This window comes from Haliotis rufescens, unplaced genomic scaffold, assembly GCF_023055435.1.
Source record: "Haliotis rufescens isolate VD_foot unplaced genomic scaffold, xgHalRufe1.0.p SCAF_14, whole genome shotgun sequence".
Lineage (NCBI taxonomy): Eukaryota > Metazoa > Mollusca > Gastropoda > Lepetellida > Haliotidae > Haliotis > Haliotis rufescens.
This window is the reverse complement of record NW_025963824.1, coordinates 18,009,979-18,037,166: the sequence shown is the minus strand read 5'-3', so window position 1 is coordinate 18,037,166 and position 27,188 is coordinate 18,009,979. Positions and strand designations below refer to the sequence as shown.

Below are 27,188 nucleotides of genomic sequence, written 5' to 3'. Positions count from 1 at the left end.
GTAGTGAAATCAATCATCTGATGGTGTGTGTCGTTTGTGTAGTCAATCATCTGGTTGTGTGTGTCGTTTGTGTAGTCAATCATCTGGTGGTGTGTGTACGTAGTGAAATCAATTATCTAATGGTGTGTGTCGTTTGTGTAGTCAATCATCTGGTGGTGTGTGTACGTAGTGAAATCAATCATCTGATGGTGTGTGTCGTTTGTGTAGTCAATCATCTGATTGTGTGTGTAGTTAGTGAATTCAATCATCTGATTGTGTGTGTAGTTAGTGAAATCAATCATCTGATGATGTGTGTACTTAGCGGAGTCATCATCTGATGGTGTGTAATTTGTAGGGGTCAATCATCCGATGGTGTGTGTCGTTTGTGGGGTCAATCATCTAATGGTATGTGTACGTAGTGAAATCAATCATCTGATGGTTTGTGCAGTTTGTGGAGTCAATCATCTGATGGTGTGTGTACTTAGCGGAGTCATCATCTGATGATGTGTGTAGTTAGTGAAATCAATCATCTGATGATGTGTGTACTTAGCGGAGTCATCGTCTGATGGTGTGTGTCGTTTGTAAGTCGAACGTGCGAGGATGTTTAACAGAATGCAAATTGTGGGACAAGGTCAAAGGAAATCAAAGTTGTGGAATACATTTGCCTTATTCAGTTTGTATAAGAGCTAGTTCACAATAACGTTATCGGGAACAGCAATTTCCTCAGACTAGTCCGTTGTGTAACGCAATTGTGAGAAACACACAGCACTATGCAGACAATGCTACATTTATTCCGGAGATAAAATCAAACCGATTTTCCTGTGATTGAGAATTAAATGATACAGCGTTTCCCGAGAGGGCGATGTGCTGCGTGAGATAAGGTTATCACACCAGAGAATAATCGTCTCCGGTTTCGCTGGACGTGAGATCAGTGAAAGCGAAACAGCACTGTGACATTGAGAGCGCCCCTGTGCAGTATCGGAGCGGAATCTCAAAACAAAATGACAGAGTTTAGCTTGTCTGGGATACGACAGAATTTCGTTGACTTTCTCCTGCTACGCAACCATCACCACTCATTAAACTAGCTCTGTGACTAGACACGCGAAATCTTAAACAGAGCACGCCCTCGAGGCTCCAGACGCATGCGCGGGCTTGTCCATTGTCATAGCAACTTTCATCAAAAACGTCCCATTATCACTGCAGCGGAATTTCATTTATATTTAGGAGACTCGCTTCTCTAATGTAATTGAATTTCTTGTTGCAACTTTACCTTCTGTTGGTTAGGAGGTGCAGTCTGCTCATTGCGATGTGCAATTTACTGATGATTTCCCGTATAAGATAAGTTGCAAGTGTGTTTTGTTTGCAAGAAAAATATTAATAACTTAACATCCGTGTTTGAAAAAACTGACTACACGAGATTACATCGGTAATGGCCAACATGGGTTGAGAGCTGTTGACGGCATGGCCAGTATTGAAAGGGGTACATGTGATGTTCCTCCTGTGAAGGAAGGGGGCATTGTGTTGGCGGAAAGTCTGGCAATAACACAATTGACATGCAGCTTCTTCAGTTGATCTGCTCACCAAAGTGGGCATGGTTTCCGCGATTAAAAAAAGTAATTTGCGTAAAACCTGCACCATGGCATAATTGTGCATTGTCAGTCGTTTGGGCGGCATGTGATAAAGCAATGTACAACATCACGGTGCAATTCCTTGCTTGGTTCTCACCAATAAGTACTTTATTCATTCAGTGATGTGTAACTCAGTGTAATCCTACAGTGATGTTCAGCTCAGTGTAATCCTACAGTGGTGTTTAACTCAGTGTAATCCTACAGTGATGTTTAACTGAGTGCAATCCTACAGTGGTGTTTAACTCAGTGTAATCCTACAGTGATGTTCAACTCAGTGTAATCCTACAGTGGTGTTTAACTCAGTGTAATCCTACAGTGATGTTTAACTGAGTGCAATCCTACAGTGGTGTTTAACTCAGTGCAATCCTACAGTGGTGTTTAACTCAGTGTAATCCTACAGTGGTGTTTAACTCAGTGCAATCCTACAGTGATGTGTAACTCAGTTTAATCATACAGGGATGTGTAACTCAGTGTAATCCTACAGTGATGTGTAACTGGTTGTGTATGTTTTCCTGTCAGTACTGGTGAAAGCACTAGACATGTTTGACAGGCTCGGGAAGTCGTGGAGGCTTTCTTGGGTCTTGTAAAGGCATGGGACATAGCCAATCTCCCAGCAGCAGAATACCATGCTAAAGGTGTCGACTTGAACTATTATCCCTTTGAATTATTGAAGCTACGGATTAGATAGCCTTATAAATTCAAAGAAATGAAATCAACTCGTCCATCTGTAATGCGTATAAAATCTACTTCCACCGTCTAGTTTTAATGTCGACATAAGCCTGAAACAACTTGTCTCGCTTTCTGTGTTGACACAAGTACTTACCAGACGCCCGCAGAGTACAATAGCTTATTCATAAACCCAAACAAAACAACACCTACTGTACGACCCACAATAGGTAATCCCTGGGGCTAGTTCACCCCACCCTCCCCCACCCCTCCTTGTCTATAAGCGCTGATTGATTGTAGCTACCCCTTTCCTCTCTTCTATTGTTTTGCCCCGAGTGTTGCTTATCCTGAATGTGCCCACCACCCTTTTGTCCCCATATAAAGGGCATGCTTGTCAGATTCGACATCACAGCTCCACCACTTGACGAGGGAGTTAGATACACCATCAACTCTTCTATCTGCCCGCTGCACGTAAGTAACTTACTTCCCCGTTTTAAAACATTTTTTCACGACCTGTGTCCCACGCTATGGTTTGTGTCCAACGAGCAGCCTTCCCGGCTCGCTCCACAACTCAATACAGTTACATGAGTACAGCGCCTATGTCCAGATCCGTCTGCCAGCTGCTTGTTGCTGGTTTGTGTTTAAAATGATATGTTCACGTATGTTCAAACGAGCTATGAACCTTATGTCACATTTTTTGACAAACCCGTTAGCTGTGGTGGTTAAACATATCGAGCCAGTCCCATGTAAATCATGCAGCATAATACAGTGAAACATGGGTGGCATAACTTGATCATCTCATTCAATATACCGGGTAGTATTTACTGAGGGAGGCTATTTTAGGGAGCGTATCTCCTATGAATATTTTCATTGGCGCGAAAGGTAGTAATTTGCAAGGTCATGACCCTATGGCCTACGCAACATAGCGCGTGGTGCAGGGAAGTAGGTCATGTGATTTCACGAAGTTCAGGTGGATGTAAGGGAGGTGTTCATTTCATTTGTTGATAACACATCAATTGTGATATGAAGGCCAGTCACTGGACGGTCGGTGTATGAACGTATACGGTGATGTCGTGGCTGTCGGGGGAGGAGTGTGTCCCTGTGTCAGCCATTGCAGAAGTAGGATAGTTGATAAAACACGTGGCCACAGCACCAGGACGCTTTTACTGGGATAGACATCTAGGGATGACACACATGGCTAGCTGTCGGTCCCCAAGAGGCAGGTATGTTCACACTGTCTCTCACCCTTCAGTTGGTCCACACCAGTTATGTGGACGACATCACCTCACATTGTACAGATTCGGGTCTTGCTGTATTGTCAAGCGCAACCTACGTTTTGGAAAGAAATTAATTTAGTCTGTTTTCACCAAGTTACACGTCTGTTTTCGGCTTCTTCTCGCCTGGGTGACATTTGAAGGTACAGGTATTCGTCTGTGCATACGGCTATGTTACTGTTTCTGTTGAATATACACGACAGGGCTCAGGTATAGTGGCTGTACGAGGTCGCCAGATGTTGCAGCCTATTTAAGGCACATCGACAGCTGTGTGTTTGGGTATTAAATGACAGTCGATTATAGGGGCCTTCACTTGAATCAGCTATTGTTAGACAGGTTTATAGATAATGCTCCACCGAGGCAGGGCGACGTCACCTCGGGTTAGGACTATGAAGGGGTTGAGTTCACACGGCAAGGTCGATGCCTCGATGCCCACATCTGTGGAGCGGTTCATGACCCACGTTACGTCACGGAAGGACGTGGTTAAGGTTGTGTCGTCGTGAACTGGTTGCCAGGGTATAGTGGCGGCCGTCCCCAGGGGTCACTCAAGTGTGTTGGATCCACGTACAGGTAAAGTGACTCAACCTACTGGCTTATTTGCTGGACCGTATTAACAAACAGACCAGACCCAACTCGGCAGCCTTTAATTGACAGTTGATGCAGAATACAGTGCAGCTGTGATACCAACATGTCGCATCAGCCATTGTGAGTCAAAGCTATAGGTTTCCCACACTGACTGTGACAGAGCATGGCCTGGAGCACTTCCCACGTCATTAATTATGCCCCCCCCCCCCCCCATTTCACCCCTATTTCAGACTATTGGTATTGAGGGGTCCACGTAGCCGCGGGCATAACACCGCTGGACTCCCGTGACCACTGACCATATCTACAACACATTGATGGTAGGTTTAGATGCTGATTGAACACATATACCATTTTCCTTTTCAGTTGCCAGACACGGTCCGCAGTTTCTACCGGAAGTGCTCACTTCTCAGTGGTGTTTCACTCGACTGTGTCACGTGATCAGCAACATCTCGCACTACATGATCACGTTTCCTTGTCACTGTTTCGTCCCGTGTGTTAAGCGAGACTGGACGGAAAACTGATAAGGGCACGTGTTGTGTTTAACTTCCTAGGCGGCGTCCTCAACAACTATTTCACCTCCTCTTCTGACCGTGTGCTTGGCATCTAGCTGTCCAATGAACAAGCTGCATTCCACACCACAGCCAATCAGATAAATGCCAATGCTTTCAACCGCCTGGTGCCGTGACTATGGCGGAAGTCAACTTGCCCTTTACGGATGGACATATACAGGAGCGCAGTGCGCGGGGCAGGACGTTGTTGTGCCGGAAGGTGGAATATTGCAGTTAATGCATGACTAAGTGAATTCCTTCACCGTATCCTCTGACGCATGGTCTGTTGCACCTTGGTAATTATAGTTTTTTTTTGCATGTGATATACTATTTTCAAGCACCTAAAAACGTTGTTATATTTTATTACCATTTTCTAGTTTTTGTCACTTGAACCCACTTCACAGTGAGCATTGTGATGTAGGGGCCACATAGCTATGTAGCCTTCTCCTACCCAGTGTGTGGGGGGCTCAACGGTGTCAGTCGCCTGCCCTGCACCCAGTGTCGCACAAACATCCCCAGCCAGATAGTCAATAGGTGAGGTGAGAGGGGAGCCCCCTGCCTCCCACCAGATGATGTGTACAGACACGTCGCCGGTAACCTGCTGACTCCAGCCGCGGAGAAACCGCAACATTATTATCGGGATCATACCAAGGGAGGTAACTAGGACAAAGGTAAAACTGTGTTATCTTTTCCTATCTCTTTTGTACTCATCTTCCCAGCACGAAGCCCGGGTGTATTATATTCGCCTGTCACCTCCCCTTGTTAAGCTGATCATTCTTTCATGTTGAGACCAGCTACTGTCACTGTGTGGTTGTGTCTATGCTTGTCAAGGGAGGAGTATTTTCAGCTCTCACTCAAGTATGCTGGGAGTAGCGTACTATCTAGGCCAACCCAGCAACACTCTGAGTTCAGTGACTCTGCCCTACTTGATCTAGATCGATGAGGGAATGAACGACTAGGTACAACAGTTCTTCCTCTCAGTGAGCCCGATCGCATTTCCCACAGATACTCCTGCACCCCGACCCGACAAAACCCTTCCCTCAACCATATATATAACTTCCACCTCAGTACCATCTTAACCCCATCTCGCAATCTACAGTATCCTGCCTTGGATGCCCAACCCATCATCTCACAGTCCCCTAACCTCATCCTTATATATTCACAGGTTACAGTCTCACCCCGAACTTTAGCCCAGCACAGTCAACCCCCCCCCCCCCCCCCCCAACCCATGACGTTGCACATTCCACAACTCCATTCCCACTGACTTCAGCTCCTAACATTCACCGCCCCACAAACCCAGTTTACCTAGGCCTGTGAGCCCCTGCCCCCAGAATCCCAGCCCATCATTACCCCCCAACCCTTAACTCCAGTCAGCCCCCTATCTCGGAACCCCACCCCACGGTCACTCTATTGGTTGTTTCATTCAATCCGACTGACGTTTAAAAGTGTTCATCTACTGTCACAAACGTTTTACTTTCCTAGATCTGAACCCGACCGAGGACCGAACATACCCTGGAACTATCCACAGCTGGTGGTTCAGACGTCATCGGCCATGTTCAGGCGACTACAAGCGTCTACAGGATACTCGATCTCTACCTGTACACCTTATCAGTTTTTCGTCCAATAATTTGTGTGACTGCATGTTTTGTGAGACTGCATGCATGTCCATGCGAGTTTTGAGAGGTCGGGTGTTGAGATTTTATGAACGCTTGGTGAGAATCCTGAGTGCGTGAATTTGAAATTTCAGCTGTCGTGACGTGGGGTAGAGACGGGTGGCGACGGTCGACATCATATCACCAATTTCACGTTTCCTTGTCACTTGTTCGTCCCGTGTGCTACTGGTCACTGGACGGAGAACTGATAAGGGCTTGTGGGTGACCATCCGGCGGAATGACCAAAGCCCATACCAACCGAAACCACAAAGCAAGAGGGTGGACACCCCGTGACCCGCTGCTGGATCGCGATGCCGCACAGTGACCACGTTGCGCACACCGCCGTCATATCATCATCGCACTTCATATGTACACTGAATAAACGTTCAATTTAATTTACATGTTGTCATGTTTCTAGTCTGTGGGACCCCGTGCGACGTTTCATTCCTGCTATAGTAGATTGGGAAAGTTTGATTCACCCGCTCATAGTTAATTATTATGATATCGGTCAATAATAAAACCTAATCCTTGATCTTCGATCTTGTTCTCACAGTAGACACCTACACCATCACCTGCATGCGAACACACCAAACGCAGATACACAATACCAACTGTATGCTTGCGTCAACATCTACTTTATAACCATATTCAAGTGATGACTGAAACATGGTTAATATAGCCAAAGACACGTGATGACTGAAACATGGTTAATATAGCCAAAGACTCGTGACGTCTGATACATGGTTAATATAGCCATAGACACGTGATGTCTGATCAATGGTTAATATAGACACGTGAAGTCTGATACATGGTTAATATAGCCATAGACAAGTGATGTCTGATACACAGTTAATGTAGCCACGTGATGCCAAATGATAGATACCCAAGAAAGTGTTTGAAATCATGGTATTGTATGACAAAGATTGATAGCAAAACTGGGTTTCGTCAGTTTAAAAGCTCATTAAAAATTTATGCTAAGGTTGTGCTTGACAAAGTCAAAATGTATATTATAGTGAACAAGCTTAAATATACGTACATACAAAAGTGGCATTGCTTTTTAGCTTTATCGTCAAAATGTCAGTACTTTAGTTTGTTTCAAACACATTTTATACCTGCAGAATATCTTTTGAAAGCACTCTTGTACAAATATAGAATTGCATTTTCTAAATGCAGAGTCTCATCACATGAATTATTTCAAGTATTGAAACTGGAAGACATTCCAAAATCCCAAAAGAAATTTGATTTTGTAAAATGTGTAATCTACAGCTGACAGAGGATGAGTACCATTTCGAATTCAAGGCCGTAGTTAACTACTTTTGACCCGGGTGTTGGGGGAGGGGGGGATAAGATTATTCATTTTTTATTCAAGTGAACTTTCACAAGGAAAAATGTTTTCTGTTATAAGCCCCCCCCCCCCCCCCCCCCCCCCCCCGCCCCCCCCTCCCCCTCCCACGTGATGCCTGATACACAGTTAATATAGCCATAGGCACGTGGTGTCTGATACATGGTTAATATAGCCAGATACACGTGATGTCTAATACATGGTTAATATAGCCAGAGACACGTGATGTCTGATACATGGTTAATATAGCAATAGACACGTGATGTCTAATACACGGTTAATATAGCAATAGACACGTGATGTCTAATACATGGTTAATATAGCCATAGGCACGTGTTGTCTAATACATGGTTAATATAGCCATAGGCACGTGGTGTCTAATACACGGTTAATATAGCTATAGGCACGTGTTGTCTAATACATGGTTAATATAGCCATAGGCACGTGATGTCTAATACATGGTTAATATAGCCATAGGCACGTGTTGTCTAATACATGGTTAATATAGCCATAGGCACGTGGTGTCTAATACACGGTTAATATAGCCTTAGACGCGTTGTGTTTGATGCACGGTTAATATAGCCATTGACACGTGATGTCTATTACATGGTTAATATAGGAATAGACTCTTCATGTCTGCTACATATCTCAAATATACAGACATGTGATGCATGTACATGTTAGATATATCTATAAACACGTGATGTCTGCTACATGGCAAGACATCTAGAGACACGTGATATTTCATACCTGGCCAGATATCTATAGACACGTGATGTCTGCTACATGATGAGATATCTACAGACACGTGATGTCTCCTACATGACCAAGTATCTACAGACACGTTAGGTCTGCTACATGACCAGATCTCTACAGACACGTGATGTCTGCTACATGACCAGATCTCTACAGACACGTGATGTCTGCTACATGACCAGATCTTTACAGACACGTGATGTCTGCTACATGATGAGATATCTACAGACACGTGATGTCTCCTACATGACCAAGTATCTACAGACACGTTATGTCTGCTACATGACCAGATCTCTACAGACACGTGATGTCTGCTACATGACCAGATATCTACAGACACGGGATGTCTGCTACATGGCCAGATATCTACAGACACGTGATGTCTGCTACATGGCCAGATATCTACAGACACGTGATGTCTGCTACATTGCCAGATATCTACAGACACGTGATATCTGCTACATGGCCATGTAACAGACATCACGTGTTGTCTGCACCATGACCAGATATCTACCGACACATGATGTCTGCTACATGACCAGATATCTACAGACACGTGATGTCTGCTACATGACCAGATATCTACATACACGTGATGTCTGCTACATTTCCAGATATCTACAGACACGTGATGTCTGCTATATTTCCAGATATCTACAGACACGTGACGTCTGCTACATGGCCAGATATCTACAGACACGTGACGTGTGCTACATGGCCAGATATCTACAGACACGTGATGTCTGCACCATGACCAGATATCTACAGACACGTGATGTCTGCTACATGGCCAGATATCTACAGACACGTAACGTCTGCTACATGGCCAGATATCTACAGACACGTGATGTCTGCTACATTTCCAGATATCTACAGACACGTGACGTCTGCTACATAGCCAGATATCTACAGACACGTGACGTGTGCTACATGGCCAGATATCTACAGACACGTGATGTCTGCACCATGACCAGATATCTACAGACACTTGCTGTCTGCTTTATGACCAGGTATCTACAGACACGTGTTGTCTGCTACAAGGCCAGATATCTACACACACGTGATGTCTGCTACATGGCCAGATATCTACAGACACGTGTTGTCTGCTTTATGACCAGGTATCTACAGACACGCGTTGTCTGCTTTATGACCAGATATCTACAGACACGTGACGTGTGCTACATGACCAGATATCTACACACACGTGTTGTCTGCTACATGGCCAGATATCTACAGACACGTGTTGTCTGCTACATGGCCAGATATCTACAGACACGTGTTGTCTGCTACATGACCAGATATCTACAGACACGTGATGTCTGCTACATGGCCAGATATCTACAGACACGTGTTGTCTGCTACATGGCCAGATATCTACAGACACGTGTTGTCTGCTTTATGACCAGATATCTACAGACACGTGACGTCTGCTACATGACCGGATGTCTACTGACACTTGATGTCTGCTACATGACCATATATCTACAGAGATGTGATGTCTGCTACATGGCCAGATATCTACAGACACGTGATGTCTTCACCATGACCAGATATTTACAGACACGTGATGTCTGCTACATGACCAGATATCTACAGACACGTGATGTCTTCACCATGACTAGATATCACAGACACGTGATGTCTGCTACATGGCCAGATGTATACAGACACGTGATGTCTTCACCATGACCAGATATTTACAGACACGTGATGTCTGCTACATGACCAGATATCTACAGACACGTGATGTCTTCACCATGACTAGATATCACAGACACGTGATGTCTGCTACATGACCAGATATCTACAGACACGTGTTGTCTGCTATAAGGCCAGATATCTACAGACATGTGATGTCTGCTCTATGATCAGATATCTACAGACACGGAATGTTTACTACATGGCCAGATATCTACATACACGTGTTGTCTGCTACATGACCCGATATCTACAGCCACATGTTGTCTGCTACATGACCCGATATCTACAGCCACATGTTGTCTGCTACATGACCCGATATCTACAAACACGTTATGTCTGCTACATGACCTGATATCTACAGAAATGTGATGTCTGCTACATGACCAGATCTACAGACATGTGATGTCTGCTACATGACCAGATCGACAGACATGTGATATTTCCTACCTGGCCAGATATCTATAGACGCGTGATATCTCCTACATGGCCAAATATCTACAGACACGTGATGCTTACATGTCCAGATATCTACAGACACACGATGTCTTGTTCATGATCAGATATCTACAGACATGTGATGTCGGCTTCATGACCAGATATCTATAGACATATGATGTCTGCACGTGGCCAGATATCTACAGACACGTGATATCTCCTACATGACCAGATATCTACAGACACGTGATATCTCCTACATGACCAGATATCTACAGACACGTGATGTCAGCTACATGGCCAAATATCTACAAACACGTGATGTCTGGTTCATGACCAGATATCTGCAGACATGTGATCTGCACGTGGCCAGATATCTACAGACACGTGATGTCTGCTACATGACCAGATATCCACATACACATGATGACTATACTTGACCAGATATCAAGAGACACATGATGCCTGTACATGGTCAAGATATGTACAGACACGTCAGGCTTGAATGTGATTTTCCATTTACTGATTTCCTGAGCCCCCCGAAGCCTGCGCGGAGAATATGTGCACTTCGGTTTATATTGTGATGAGAACAAAGTCATTTCTTGTCCATGCTGATTCCATCTGTTGTAGCGTCCACGGGGTAAAGGTTACCTCTGCTTCACCTCTCAGTGTGGTGGTAAAACTACTTATGTATAGACTGAGCCGACCCTGCACAGGATGTCATGCGGCATTGTGTAGTTGCTAAGTGGCCCCGCGTCACGACTGGAGTCCGGGTACTGAACTTGGGACTTCCACATCCCCTCTAGCTGTCGCTTGGGCTTCATGGGAGACCATTAACCTAACCTTTGAACCCGAATCAGACGAATGTTGCCATTCAACACGGTGTGTCTGTTGTAATATTCTGTAACTTGTGTCCACGTGTATCGCTCCCCGAAAACCAAATAAATTTAAAGAACATTTTGAAACTTGTCTGATAATTTAATATGACATATGAAGCGTGGTCGTCACTGGTTTTCTCCGGGCAAACAACCTTGAAATGTCTCTAGCTTGGGTGTTAGTAAATCGCTCCTGTGACCTGTAACCATTCAGAGCATGTTTGAAATCTTAATTAAAATAATACAAATGCAAGTTAATGCAATAATGTCGAAATAATGTATGTATGTATGAATGTATATATGTCTATATATCGAGGACAGTTCCTCAGTCTGTACTGATGATTACAACCTGGGATGTCCACCGATGACGTCATGTTTGACGTTACGCACTGATCTTGTGATGACAAGCAGATAGGGAAAAATCAAGCTCTGGTGTAAAGAAATGTAGAATGTATCCTTCGTTTTTGTAAGCGGCGTGGAGTGGAATGTATCCTTCGTTTTTGTCGCAGAATGTAAGTGTAATTCTATTTGTCCTGTATGTAAATTATATGTTATAGAGATTTGGTACCGGATCAGGTTAAGTTTTTATTTTTGTGACAGATATATAGAGGTTCAATACATAGTGTTTATTCCTAATACAGGATATTTACCATCCCCAAACACACACGCGTTTATCATATAATGTCATTCTTCAATTCCGTGCTCAAAAATCTCTTTCCATCTCTCACAAACATTACCTAAACATTGCAATTTGTCCTGGAATGTGCGTATTAATATATATTACGACAGAGGGAAGGTGATGCGTCAGTCGGACAGTGACAGCCAATATGGTTCCAACAGAAACCTGTTTCTTATACAGTGGCGTAACTAAATATATCAATACAACAATAGGGGGTGTAAGTAGGTGACGGGACTGTACGAGACATTACGTTGTTTAGTACTTCCGGTGACAAACAACGTCTCGCGGCAATGGCGACAGCAGTGTTACGTCGGACCCCGCTAATCATATTCGGACCACTCTGGTGTAGCTTCGAAAAACATGATATTGTCACAGGCATTAAAACACTCGAGTCAGGTGGCATGAATAGCAAGTGTTGGCTTGTCAAAGCAGTTGCAGTGTTGTCAAGACGTTCTATGATCGATGTCAAACTGGCCGCTATCCATTCATAAATATTGAGGTAAGTTTTCATCCTTCTTGCACTTCTGATAGGCTGGTATAATTGTCAGTGTTGATAAGTCAAAACTGATCGGTTAATCATCACACGTTGAAATAGGAGCATAAAGAGTCGTGCTGTGACTTGTTTGATTGAATTTGTAATTTATTGTCAAAAAAGAAAGACGGTATTTGCAATTGCAATATGCTCCCAATTTATGCATCATACAAGGTTATTGCAAATTTCCGTTACATCTATCCTGAGCGTTTTTCCAATAGTTAATGTTCAGCTCTGACAAGGAACGTCCCAGAATTATATTTATGGGTCCAGGGGTGATGACACAAACTATAATCATAAGAAGGCCAATGATGTGCATTATGGCAATATAAATTGTTATGATTTTTTGTCAATACTTGTACTATATCTGAGTAATGATGTTTTTTCAAAGAGACTTATAGGGGGTGCCTTTGTTAACAGAGACCATAAAATAGATATGGTCACTGGTGTTAATAAAAAAAAGATATGTGCCAATATCATGATGATAATGTTATGTGCACTAAAATAAACAGGGTTTTTTCACAAACAAACTATTAATCTAATTCGTAAATAATGATGATGAAATCCTTGCAGTGAGATCTCTGAAAGGTGACCTCACTTAAATGCATTCTGTATCATATGAACAGACTTGATCATTACAACCCCATTTTGCATTTGTTTAGCATATCAAGTTGAAGATACAATGTACATGTTTAATTTATTTATTACATCTTGATATGGGCATTGTAAGAAATTGTTGGTATTTTAGAAGTATAGGTTATATGTTCTCATAAGAGTTATCTATCTTTTGCAGTTGGACCAGCTTTCCATGTTTGAGGGGAGAAGGCATCTCGGACTGTAACAGATCTTCAGATTTCTTTGAATATTTTGTGGTCAAGCATTACATTGCCTATGCAAGAAGTACTGGTTCTGTAAATGATTTCTGTGACCATCAGAATACACCATGTACACTTGCTGGAATAGGACCTACTTGTCATCAACATGGTGTTGCAGAACATCCTGGGACTCTCACATAAAGTCCAGTGTGAATCTAGATACTGACACAAGTGACAGTGCAGGCTGTTGAAAATATTCCAATTCACACTGGCACAGTAATTTGTTCAGGCCTGGCTTTGGGAATATTTGCCAAGAATGTTTAATATTTTGAGAGTAATCATGACGTGGTAATAAAATAACTGAATAAATCTAAAGGTTTTTTATTGTTTTTAAGTGTGGATAATGCCATACAAAAGAGAGGTCTTTTAATATCTATGGTATCAGCCATGATACTGAATTGATATTGAATATATCATAACAAGGCACATTGAATGTATGATAATAGTTTTAAAGTTTATGGGTCAAAATCTTCCAAGAAAATACAACAGATGCTCACCAATGAAAATCAACCATAACCAATGGATTAGCAGTTGTTGCTTTAGGAAATTAATTCTTTGTTGAAATAACAACGTGCCTTGATTTTGCATCCGCTGTATAAGGGTTCAGCATGCAAATACACTGATTCATTGGACAATAGCCAATACATGTGACCAGTGATCTTAAAACAGATTGGTCCATATGGATACTGGAAAATGTGAAATGTCAGTCACCTCATATGTTTAACTTCGCTTTATTGACAGAATATTTAAAAACACAAAAATACATGAAAATAGGGACAATTGTTGCTATCTCTGCATCAAGTCAATGTTGTCGTATCAAATTGTGTTCATCAGTGTTCACTGAGTGATAAGTTGAATGTAGTAATGTTTTGGACTTCTGGCAATATTTTTTACTTGGATCGTTTGAGCCTCACAACCAGAGATATTACACTACTGTTCATCACATCACAGTTAATCTTTCCTATCAATCACAGTCTGCAGTGTTATAACAATTATATTGCTGATTAGGTATACCACTCTTTATTTCTTCCTTAAGAATAACATTACACTTCATTTATTGGGAAGTATCTTTCTTCCTGTAGGACATGCCAGGGTGATCGCCTCCATAATTCAGTGTATTTGTCTTGCATTTTTGACTTGAAGTTGCTGTATGCTGGATGCTGCTTCATCTTTTGGTTGCTGTACAGCAGAAATTCACTCCTGCATAACCAAGAAAAAACCAATTCATGTTCTGCATAGAATTAAGACATCAAGTACATGCACAGTGTACAATTACCATTGTCCAACACCAATTCATCACATACTTTCATTATGACCATAATAATGTATATTCGAATGGAATTCGAAATCAAGGGATATGTGTGTTTTACAGGTTACGGTTTGATATATATATTTCAAATACTAAATTATAGTCATGAGTATTTGATTAACTATTGAGTGATTTGTGACACTATAATTTTTTTATGTTTATAATAGAAGTTTCACATCTAATCTTTTTTGGTGCATGTTGAAAGTACATTTATTTATTTTGGGTAATTATTTTTGGGATCAATATATTAACTGGCAGGGCTTAGAAAATCTTTTAGGCCTGCAGCAATGACTCATTCATCCAAAATAGAGTAATTAACTTTTAATTATTATAATAAACCATTTTTGAGTGTGTGTGTGTGTGTGTGGGTGGGTGGGTGGGGGTCTTCCTTAATTTCATCCTGTACATGTAGATGAGAGTAAAACTTTAGTGCAAGCCTTGGTTTGAAGACATGTCAAAGAGGGAACAGATAGCGGAAACGCATCTTGCTTCGCTGAAAAAAGTATTGCATGGCACGGGCTGTCCGAGCACGTGCGGAGCGAGGAGATCGGAATTGCTTGAGTTAACGTCACTTTTTTTTGGCTTGAGATGTCGTCGCGATAGGACTACATCTGTAGTGAGTGAGTTTGGTTTTACGCCGCTTTTAGCAATATTCCAGCAATATCACGGCGGGGGACACCAGAAATGGGCTTCACACATTGTACCCATGTCGGGAATCACTACATCTGTAACTTTGGTTTGATAGTTCGGCTCGATAGGACGCATGTTTGTCACATGTTACTATATCTATTCACATTTAATATACAAACTAATTTTGATAATTACAAAACAATTTATGCACATGCTTTCTACATTGCATAAAACCCTCCTTCATAAAAAAACATATTTAAAAAATAAGTTTCTCATCAAATTTAACAAATGTCATAATGCAAAATTATTTACTTTATTAAAGGTGTGTGACAGAGTATTAAATATGACCAAATATAATGCATTTTAAATTTAAGTTTCAAACATATGAAATTAAGTACCATAAATACTAAAAATTAAATTAATAGCATATCCTAAAATAAATTTCACGTTTAAAAATATGTTGATCGTATAGATTTTCCAAATTTCATCCCCCAAATCTTGCCTAATAATTTAATGCCTATTCAAACTGTCAAAGGCATGGCTTCCATGACACTGCTCATGCTGTCAGATACCAGAATACCACGGTAAGTTGGATAATGTGGCCTACCTATAAGTACTAACATCTTCATAAATAATCTAACATCACAGAAACATGTAACACATCCTCGTAATCATAAAACACTGTCCACTGAGACTATAAATACGGGGGGTACGGGTGGCCCAGTCGTCTAAGGCGCCGCGATTCGCTGTGCAGAGTTGCGCCCTTGGGCACGCCAAAAACCTATGATTGTGGGTTCGAATCCCGGTTCGCCCCGATTATGTGTCTAGGTTTGTCAGCACCATACCCGTGCTCGTGGGTTTCACTGAAGTGGTAAACGTCTGAGACCTGCATCACTTCGGGCTTTCCTCCCACATTAAGCTGACACGCCGTGATATAACTGGAATACTGTTAAAAGCAGCGTTAAACTAAACTCACTCACTCACACACTCACTAAAAATACGTCTGAACGATGGTTCCGCACTGGTTGTTAAAATTATTTTAAAGGTAAAGAAAAGAACACATATCTTTACGAACGGCCCTATGGTTGTCAGTCAGGAACCAATAAACCTTTTAAAAATGACAAATAACCGATCATATTATTCCGAGATAAGTTAACTTTTACGACTGTCAACAGCAGTGACAACCAAGCGTGGTAGTACACTTGGTCCCGTCAACAGAGTTAGCTTTGGCGGTCGCGCATTTCGAAAGCAGAATTAGTTCATGAGTATTGGCGTGTCACCGGAATTGGTGGTACCGGAAGTAGCGTTTCGCGAGACTTACGGGCCCTATTGCCTACACAAATTGTTTCTACTTACCTTTCGCGGCAAACAATCTGTCTGTCCGATAGAGTAACTGCCCTTTATCAAAGGGAAGCCACTCAAACCCTAGTCTCACGGCCGCGGTCAGATGTTGTTCACAGTCGGCCTGTCCTGTCATAACGTTGCAAGGGGCAGTCAGATGTACACACATCGACAAAACGAAACAAGGTAACAATTCGAACATATTTCGTCCAAATCCAGCTGTTTTATTTGTGGAAAAGGTTCCAAGCCGCAGAGGTCAACAAGCATAGGTATGGAAAGTGATCCCACTTGGCTGGTGCCCTCGCTAAATTGTTTCGCAATTTACATCTCCAAAGTTGCAAAAACTTGTAAAAATGAATCAGCTTCGTCACAGTTAGACACTGATTTTCATAATATTAGACTGTTCTTTTGATAATGATAGCAATTATCCCAGTGGGTTCTCCAGATTCCCGATTTACTTTCTAACATACACTCAACCACTGACACACGTCCACCATGTTTACTGTCTAACCTACTCTCATCCACTGACACACGTCCACCGTGTTTACTGTCTAACATACTCTCATCCACTGCCACACGTCCACCATGTTTACTGTCTAACCTACTCTCATCCACTGACACACGTCCACCGTGTTTAATGTCTAACATACTCTCATCCACTGCCACACGTCCACCATGTTTACTGTCTAACCTACTCTCATTCACTGCCACACGTCAACCATGTTTACTGTCTAACCTACTCTCATTCACTGACACACGTCAACAATGTTTACTGTCTAACATACTCTAATCTACTGACACACGTCCACCATGTTTACTGTCTAACCTACTCTCATTCACTGACACACGTCTACAATGTTTACTGTCTAACATACTCTCATTCACTGACACACGTCCACCATGTTTACTGTCTAACATACTCTCATCCACTGACACACGTCCACCGTGTTTACTGTCTAACCTACTCTCATCCACTGACACACGTCCACCATGTTTACTGTCTAACCTACTCTCATCCACTGACACACGTCCACCATATTTACTGTCTAACATACTCTCATCCACTGACACACGACCACCATGTTTACTGTCTAACCTACTCTCATCCACTGACACACGTCCACCATGTTTACTGTCTAACATACTCTCATCCACTGACACACGACCACCATGTTTACTGTCTAACCTACTCTCATCCACTGACACACGTCCACCGTGTTTACTGTCTAACATACTCTCATCCACTGACACACGTCCACCATATTTACTGTCTAACATACTCTCATCCACTGCCACACGTCCACCGTGTTTACTGTCTACCATACTCTCATCCACTGCCACACGTCCACCGTGTTTACTGTCTAACATACTCTCATCCACTGACACACGTCCACCGTGTTTACTGTCTAACATACTCTCATCCACTGACACACGTCAACAATGTTTACTGTCTAACCTACTCTCATCCACTGACACACGTCCACCATGTTTAATGTCTAACCTACTCTCATCCACTGACACGCGTCCACCATGTTTAATGTCTAACCTACTCTCATCCACTGACACGCGTCCACCGTGTTTACTGTCTAACCTACTCTCATCCACTGACACACGTCCACCATGTTTAATGTCTAACCTACTCTCATCCACTGACACGCGTCCACCGTGTTTACTGTCTAACATACTCTCATTCACTGACACACGTCCACCATGTTTACTGTCTAACATACTCTCATCCACTGACACACGTCCACCGTGTTTACTGTCTAACATACTCTCATCCACTGACACACGTCCACCATGTTTGTTGTCTAACATACTCTCATCCACTGACACGCGTCCACCATGTTTACTGTCTAACATACTCTCATCCACTGACACACGTCTACCGTGTTTACTGTCGAACATACTCTAATCTACTGACACACTTCCACCATGTTTACTGTCTAACATACTCTAATCCACTGACACACGTCCATCATGTTTACTGTCTAACCTACTCTCATCCACTGACACACGTCCACCATGTTTAATGTCTAACCTACTCTTATCCACTGACACACGTCCACCGTGTTTACTGTCTAACATACTCTCATCCACTGACACACATCCATCGTGTTTACTGTCTAACATACTCTCATTCACTGACACACGACCACCGTGTTTACTGTCTAACCTACTCTCATCCACTGACACACGTCCACCGTGTTTACTGTGTAACATACTCTCATCCACTGACACACGTCCACCATGTTTACTGTCTAACATACTCTCATTCACTGACACACGTCAACCATGTTTACTGTCTAACCTACTCTCATCCACTGACACACGTCCACTGTGTTTACTGTCTAACATACTCTATTCTACTGTCACACATCAAACATGTTTACTGTCTAACATACTCTCATCCACTGACACACGTCCACCATGTTTACTGTCTTACATACTTTTATCCACTGACACACGTCCACCGTGTTTACTGTCTACCATACTCTCATCCACTGACACACGTCCACCATGTTTACTGTCTAACCTACTCTCATCCACTGCCTCACGTCCACCATGTTTACTGTCTAACCTACTCTCATCCACTGCCTCACGTCCACCATGTTTACTGTCTAACATACTCTCATCCACTGCCTCACGTCCACCATGTTTACTGTCTAACATACTCTCATCCACTGCCTCACGTCCACCATGTTTACTGTCTAACATACTCTCATCCACTGCCTCACGTCCACCATGTTTACTGTCTTACATACTCTCATTCACTGACACACGTCCACCGTGTTTAATGTCTAACATACTCTCATCCACTGACACACGTCCACCGTGTTTACTGTCTAACATACTCTCATCCACTGACACACGTCCACCATGTTTACTGTCTAACATACTCTCATCCACTGACACACGTCCACCATGTTTACTGTCTAACCTACTCTCATCCACTGACACACGTCCACCATGTTTACTGTCTTACATACTCTCATTCACTGACACACGTCCACCGTGTTTAATGTCTAACATACTCTCATCCACTGACACACGTCCACCGTGTTTACTGTCTAACATACTCTCATCCACTGACACACGTCCACCATGTTTACTGTCTAACATACTCTCATCCACTGACACACGTCCACCATATTTACTGTCTAACATACTCTCATCCACTGACACACGTCCACCGTGTTTACTGTCTAACATACTCTCATCCACTGACACACGTCCACCGTGTTTAATGTCTAACATACTCTCATCCACTGACACACGTCCGCTTTGTTTACTGTCTAACATACCCTTATCTTCTGACACGCGTCCACCGTGTTTAATGTCTAACATACTCTCATCCACTGACACACGTCCACCGTGTTTAATGTCTAACATACTCTCATCCACTGACACACGTCCGCTTTGTTTACTGTCTAACATACCCTTATCTTCTGACACGCGTCCACCGTGTTTACTGTCTAACCTACTCTCATCCACTGACACACGTCCACCGTGTTTACTGTCTAACATACTCTCATCCACTGACACACGTCCACCGTGTTTACTGTCTAACATACTCTCATCCACTGACACGCGTCCACCGTGTTTACTGTCTAACCTACTCTCATCCACTGACACACGTCCACCGTGTTTACTGTCTAACATACTCTCATCCACTGACACACGTCCACCGTGTTTACTGTCTAACCTACTCTCATCCACTGACACGCGTCCACCGTGTTTACTGTCTAACATACTCTCATCCACTGACACACGTCCACCGTGTTTACTGTCTACCCTACTCTCATCCACTGACACACGTCCACCATGTTTACAGTCTAACATACTCTCATCCACTGCCACACGTCCACCGTGTTTACTGTCTAACATACTCTAATCTACTGACACACGTCCACCATGTTTACTGTCTAACATACTCTCATGCACTGACACACGTCCACCGTGTTGATTGTCTAACATACCCTCATCTACTGACACTTTAAACAATTCATTTCCTTGGGACCTGGTGCTTTCACCTTTTATCTGACTTAGACTTTCCATTCGCACATATTGCCTCCATTTACGGGAAGACAACAATAAAGAGTTAGCTCGGCAACATTTTCTGCGTGACGTATGATATCATCCTTTGTGTTCAAGCAAACTCCCAGCGCTGACCCGTTTCTCTCGTTGTCCATCAGTACGACAGGAGCAGCAGCTGGGAGCAGCGAGGACCCCCCTGAGTGACAGAACGAGCGCTAAAATCTGAATTTGTTGATATGCAATTTACTTTGGTGAATATAGAACACAGATCGATACAGGGCGATCTCCATATAGAGAGTCCGTGATATCGCCTCAGGTTTCCCATATGTCAGTGATGTCGCTGTACAAGTGTTGTCGCGTGCTACCTCTATTCAAGCTCATGGGACAGATTAAAACACTTCGACTTGAGACGGCACGAGAAGCTCATGGTGTGGCTGTTACGTGCTGCATCAACTGAGACTTAACATCATCTTCTAAATGCAGTCTATGGAAATGCAACTGAACTCAAATATACATATTCTGTCCTGATATTCCGGAGAACGATCGTTTGTGATGTCGTTCTCATCCCCGGGTATTGAGTCGGTTCTAATAGCTTGAATGGTGTTACTTCAGCAATATTTTCAAACTAAGGTGACGCCCGATAGATCTTTTTTTGTCTAATAACTTCAGAAATACAGCAAAAAATACAGAGAATACAGCCAAAATGTATTCGATGACGTAAAGCCTGAGAAATTGCAAATTTAAATAATAAAAACTCAATTTTCTTTTTCAATAATATAAACGGGGCACGGGTGGCCCAGTCATACATTTTGCGACTTCTGCCGTGAAATGGCCCTGACGCCATAACAGCGACATTACAGCATTGGCAGGTTCGAGACTCGGGTCGAGTACTATTTATTCTCTCAGGAACTGATGGTCGGTAGAGCGTGTACAGATGTCAAGGTTAATGCCTCAAGGCCAGCGCCGAACTGTGTCCAAGAAGTGCAGCCATTTGGTGGTGGTTGTCTATGGAGACTGGTTATCATTCAAGGCAATATTTCTGCACAGATGTATCGGAATTAAGTTTTTCCACCCGTTGCGCTGCCATTTTATCGAACTACAGCCACGTGGTATAGACTTCGAGCATGATAGGTGAGGTGAAATGGGGTTTAACGTCGCTTCCAAGATTATTGCACTTATATAGCGACGTGCATGCACGTGTGTGTGTGTGGCTGCTTATACTAGACCGGACTGATGCCGATTTATAGTGCTAGCCCACTGAGATACCATGCCGCAGTTTAACATGAATACCCCACTCAGACACAGTATACTGACTCCGAGCCGTCCTTGTTTTAGCCCCTTAATGCCGAACGCCAGACAGGGTAACAACAAGTACCATCTTTCAACGTCTTTTAGTATGACGCGGCCGGGGATCGAACCCCGGACCGGGCGGACGCTCTACCACTAGACCAAGGAGGAGGTCTTCGAGCATGATAACGCTATATCCCAATACTCACAAACATGAAGCGTTTTATGTTTTGTCATGGCCTGCATGTTCTCCTGACATTACCCCATCGCACATCGTGAGGAGTCAGTACTACCAGTATCAAAAGGTATGACGTATTTTTGTATGACGGGGCCGGGAATCGAACCCCAAGGAGTCGGTACATTTCAGAATGAGGTCGATCAGCTTATAACCTAGAAATGATAACAAATAAAAAGGTTTGTTTTATTTAGAATTAAATAATGATGGAAAAAGACGTTATGAATCAGCGTTCAGTTATATCCTGTTCTTAAACGCCATCCACGAATAGTTAGAGGATGGACATATACAAAACAAGAGTTAATTGTAGTCGGACCATAACGAGCTCATACCTAACCTTGCAATGGCACCCGGCACATATTGTGAATCAAATTCGACGAAATCGGGTAAATATCCTAATTCTAACCATTCTGAGACCTCCGTTCAGTTGTCATGGAAACAATTGTTCCCTAAATCTATGGCAGTGTGGTCGGGGTTCCGAAACACATATACACATTGAAGTGTAGTATATTATTACTGCATGCTATTGAGTGCTGTTGAACCACGTGGTATTGTTTACATTGCAGCAGTGCCACGCCTACTGTGCGTGAACTTCGTCAGACGTGACGTCATCATTATATGTGGATGACGCCATCACCAGTATACGCATGAACCACCCTTATGGGATTTCGTTGTTACTTGCTCCTGCCCCCAAATATACGACAGACCTACAGCAATCGGGCAATATCTACATTTCAAGCAATCAGAGTCTTTGTTCCGTCGCTATACCATAAGTGAGTGTGTGAGTGAGCTGGGTTTAACGCCGCTTTTAACAGTATTCCAGATATATCACGGCGTATCAGCTTGATGTGGGAGGAAAGCCCGAAGTGATGCAGGTCTCAGACGTTTACCAATTCGGTACAACCCACGAGCACGGGTATGGTGCTGACAAACCTAGAAACATAATCGGGGCGAACCGGGATTCGAACCCACAATCATAGGTACGCAACTCTGCACAGCGAAACATGGCCTGCACTGATGCACGAGGTGGACATGCGCAGTGTACTTAACCGTTGACTTAGGACTTGGCTGTGACTTACACATGTGTTTTGACAATGAAATTGTTAATGATCTCATTTTGACCCCCTGTCTTTGCGTCATTGTTACTCGTACACTTTCTGTTCTTATGGAGTAAAATTGTGTTCACATGATGCTTTAACACCACTCTCAGTACATATATAAGTTTTAACTTTGAACTTTGCTTCATCATCTCTCAAGGTCTCGGCGTACTGTGTTTTGGACGTTTAGTTCCTATTGCTGCTGTTGTTGGAGTTCTGCCGTATCTCTGTTTATCTCCTGCACCAGGGTCATCCGTCGTTATACATCAAGAGTGCATCAATTGTTTCACATGAAATTTATGATAAGAAACACACTCAGCTGATAATCTCTGTATTCCGATTGACACATTCAGGATGTTTACTGCCTGTGATTTGTGGCGGGAAATTCACAAACAATCAGATATTGTTCAGGAAGCGTCCCGATTCAGCCGTTTCCAGTCGAATTCGTCCCGATTCTCCCGTTCTCAATCTGAAACTGATCCGATTTGTATCTTCCGCGTGTTAAAAAACGATCGAATCTGTCCCGACAGAATCCCGATTCTCCCGAATGCGATCCGACAGAGATCAGACAGTGGCCGGACAGTGAACCGACAAAGACGGTTCGCATTCGGCAGGATCTGGACGCAATCTGGATGCAATCCGGACTCATTCGACAAGAAACGACAATGAACAATTCATGCTTGTTCTTCACGACAGCGTCCCGCTCCACAGGACACCGTCAAGAAAACAAAGAGCATTGTCAAGATTTTGATCCGATACAGCAGAATCTGTCACGTCATAGTCATGATTGTAATTCGACTAAAGTTTCCCGAATGTTAAGGGACGCACCATACTGTCGGGAGTGCTTGGCCGACCTCTCTGGACCTTTACCGGTCCGTAGGATCCTGTTACGAACGTATACGGCTGCGTTAAGACAATAATAGGACATTCCAGATCATTGAGGATAGTTGTCCGACTTTTTCACTCTTCGTATCGTAGCGCTGTGTGATCTCAAACGGGAGCCTGTGTGAACCTGGCAATAGGCCATAAAAAGGCATTTTCTTGTTTCTGATAAAAAAAGGTAGGTTGGTCGAGTTATATTTAGTGTTTTACTTCGATTTCCTAATTACTCAAACGTGCGTTTTGAATTGTACTAAATAAAAATCAATGCTGGCTAAGTGTGTTGTATTCCGACAATGAAAAGTAACCTGCATGTAGGCGAGGTGTGGTGTATTCCGACAGTGAAAAGTAACCTGCATGTAGGCGAGGTGTGTTGTATTCCGACAGTGAAAAGTAACCTGCATGTAGGCGAGGTGTGGTGTATTCCGACAGTGAAAAGTAACCTCCATGTAGGCGAGGTGTGTTGTATTCCGACAGTGAAAAGTAACCTGCATGATGGCGAGGTGTGTTGTATTCCGACAGTGAAAAGTAAGCTACATGTAGGCGAGGTGTGTTGTATTCCGACAGTGAAAAGTAACCTGCATGATGGCGAGGTGTGTTGTATTCCGATAGTGAAAAGTAACCTGCATGATGGCGAGGTGTGTTGTATTCCGACAGTGAAAAGTAAGCTACATGTAGGCGAGGTGTGTTGTATTCCGACAGTGAAAAGTAACCTGCATGTAGGCGAGGTGTGTTACACTCCGACAGTGAAAAGTAACCTGCATGATGGCGAGGTGTGTTGTATTCCGACAGTGAAAAGTAACCTGCATGATGGCGAGGTGTGTTACACTCCGACAGTGAAAAGTAACCTGCATGATGGCGAGGTGTGTTGTATTCCGACAGTGAAAAGTAACCTGCATGATGGCGAGGTGTGTTACACTCCGACAGTGAAAAGTAACCTGCATGATGGCGAGGTGTGTTGTATTCCGACAGTGAAAAGTAAACCTGCATGATGGCGAGGTGCGTTGTATTCCGACAGTGAAAAGTAACCTGCATGTAGGCGAGGTGCGTTGTATTCCGACAGTGAAAAGTAACCTGCATGATGGCGAGGTGTGTTGTATTCCGACAGTGAAAAGTAACCTGCATGTAGGCGAGACGCGTTGTATTCCGACATTAAAAAGTAACCTGCATGCTAGCGAGGTGCGTTGTATTCCGACAATGAAAAGAACCTGCACGTAGGCGAGGTGTGTTGTATTCCGACAGTGAAAAGTAACCTGCATGATGGCGAGGTGCGTTGTATTCCGACAGTGAAAAGTAACCTGCATGATGGCGAGGTGCGTTGTATTCCGACAGTGAAAAGTAACCTGCATGTAGGCGAGGTGCGTTGTATTCCGACAGTGAAAAGTTACCTGCATGATGGCCCTGCATGTTGGCGAGGTGTGTTATACTCCGACAGTGATATGTAGCCTGCAAGATGGCGAGGTGTGTTATACTCCGACAGTGATATGTAGCCTGCAAGATGGCGAGGTGTGTTATACTCCGACAGTGAAATGTAGCCTGCATGATGGCGAGGTGTGTTATACTCCGGTCCGACAGTGAAATGTAGCCTGCATGATGGCGAGGTGTGTTACACTCCGACAGTGAAATGTAGCCTGCATGTTGGCGAGGTGTGTTATACTCCGACAGTGAAATGTAGCCTGCATGATGGTGAGGTGTGTTACACTCCGACAGTGAAATGTAGCCTGCATGTTGGCGAGGTGTGTTGTATTCCGACAGTGAAATGTAACCTGCATGATGGCGAGGTGCGTTGTATTCCGATAGTGAAAAGTAACCTGCATGTAGGCGAGGTGTGTTGTATTCCGACAGTTAAAAGTAACCTGCATGATGGCGAGGTGCGTTGTATTCTGACAGTGAAAAGTAACCTGCATGTAGGCGAGACGCGTTGTATTCCGACATTGAAAAGTAAGCTGCATGCTAGCGAGGTGCGTTGTATTCCGACAATGAAAAGAAACCTGCACGTAGGCGAGGTGTGTTGTATTCCAACAATGAAAAGTAACCTGCATGATGGCGAGGTGCGTTGTATTCCGACAGTGAAAAGTAACCTGCATGATGGCGAGGTACGTTGTATTCCGACAGTGAAAAGTAACCTGCATGATAGCGAGGTGCGTTGTATTCCGACAGTGAAAAGTTACCTGCATGATGGCCCTGCATGTTGGCGAGGTGTGTTATACTCTGACAGTGAAATATAGCCTGCATGATGGCGAGGTGTGTTATACTCTGACAGTGAAATATAGCCTGCATGATGGCGAGGTGTGTTATACTCCGACCGTGAAATTTAGCCTGCATGATGGCAGGTGTGTTATACTCCGACAGTGAAATGTAGCCTGCAAGATGGCGAGGTGTGTTATACTCCGACAGTGAAATGTAGCCCCATGATGGCGAGGTGTGTTATACTCCGGTCCGACAGTGAAATGTAGCCTGCATGATGGCGAGGTGTGTTACACTCCGACAGTGAAATGTAGCCTGCATGTTGGCGAGGTGTGTTATACTCCGACAGTGTAAAGTAACCTGCATGTTGGTGAGGTGTGTTATACTCCGACAGTGAAATTTAGCCTGCATGTTGGCGAGGTGTGTTATACTCCGACAGTGAAATGTAGCCTGCATGATGGTGAGGTGTGTTACACTCCGACAGTGAAATGTAGCCTGCATGATGGTGAGGTGTGTTACACTCCGACAGTGAAATGTAGCCTGCATGTTGGCGAGGTGGTTGTATTCCGACAGTGAAAAGTAACCTGCATGATGGCGAGGTGCGTTGTATTCCGATAGTGAAAAGTAACCTGCATGTAGGCGAGGTGCGTTGTATTCC

At 43.4% G+C, this 27,188-nt stretch overlaps 1 long non-coding RNA gene across 3 annotated transcripts; it reads left to right on the top strand.

Moving 5' to 3' along the window:
* The first annotated feature begins 2,602 nt into the window (after positions 1 to 2,602).
* On the top strand, positions 2,603 to 6,727 carry LOC124124498. 3 transcript variants are annotated; one of them, XR_006859493.2, is made up of 2 exons: positions 2,603 to 2,744; positions 4,496 to 6,727. It is a non-coding gene; the product is annotated as an uncharacterized LOC124124498 (long non-coding RNA). The 3 variants fall into 3 exon arrangements; XR_006859492.2 differs by lacking the exon at positions 2,603 to 2,744 and adding an exon at positions 2,753 to 3,496; XR_006859491.2 differs by lacking the exon at positions 2,603 to 2,744 and adding an exon at positions 2,753 to 4,117.
* Positions 6,728 to 27,188: the final 20,461 nt, after the last annotated feature.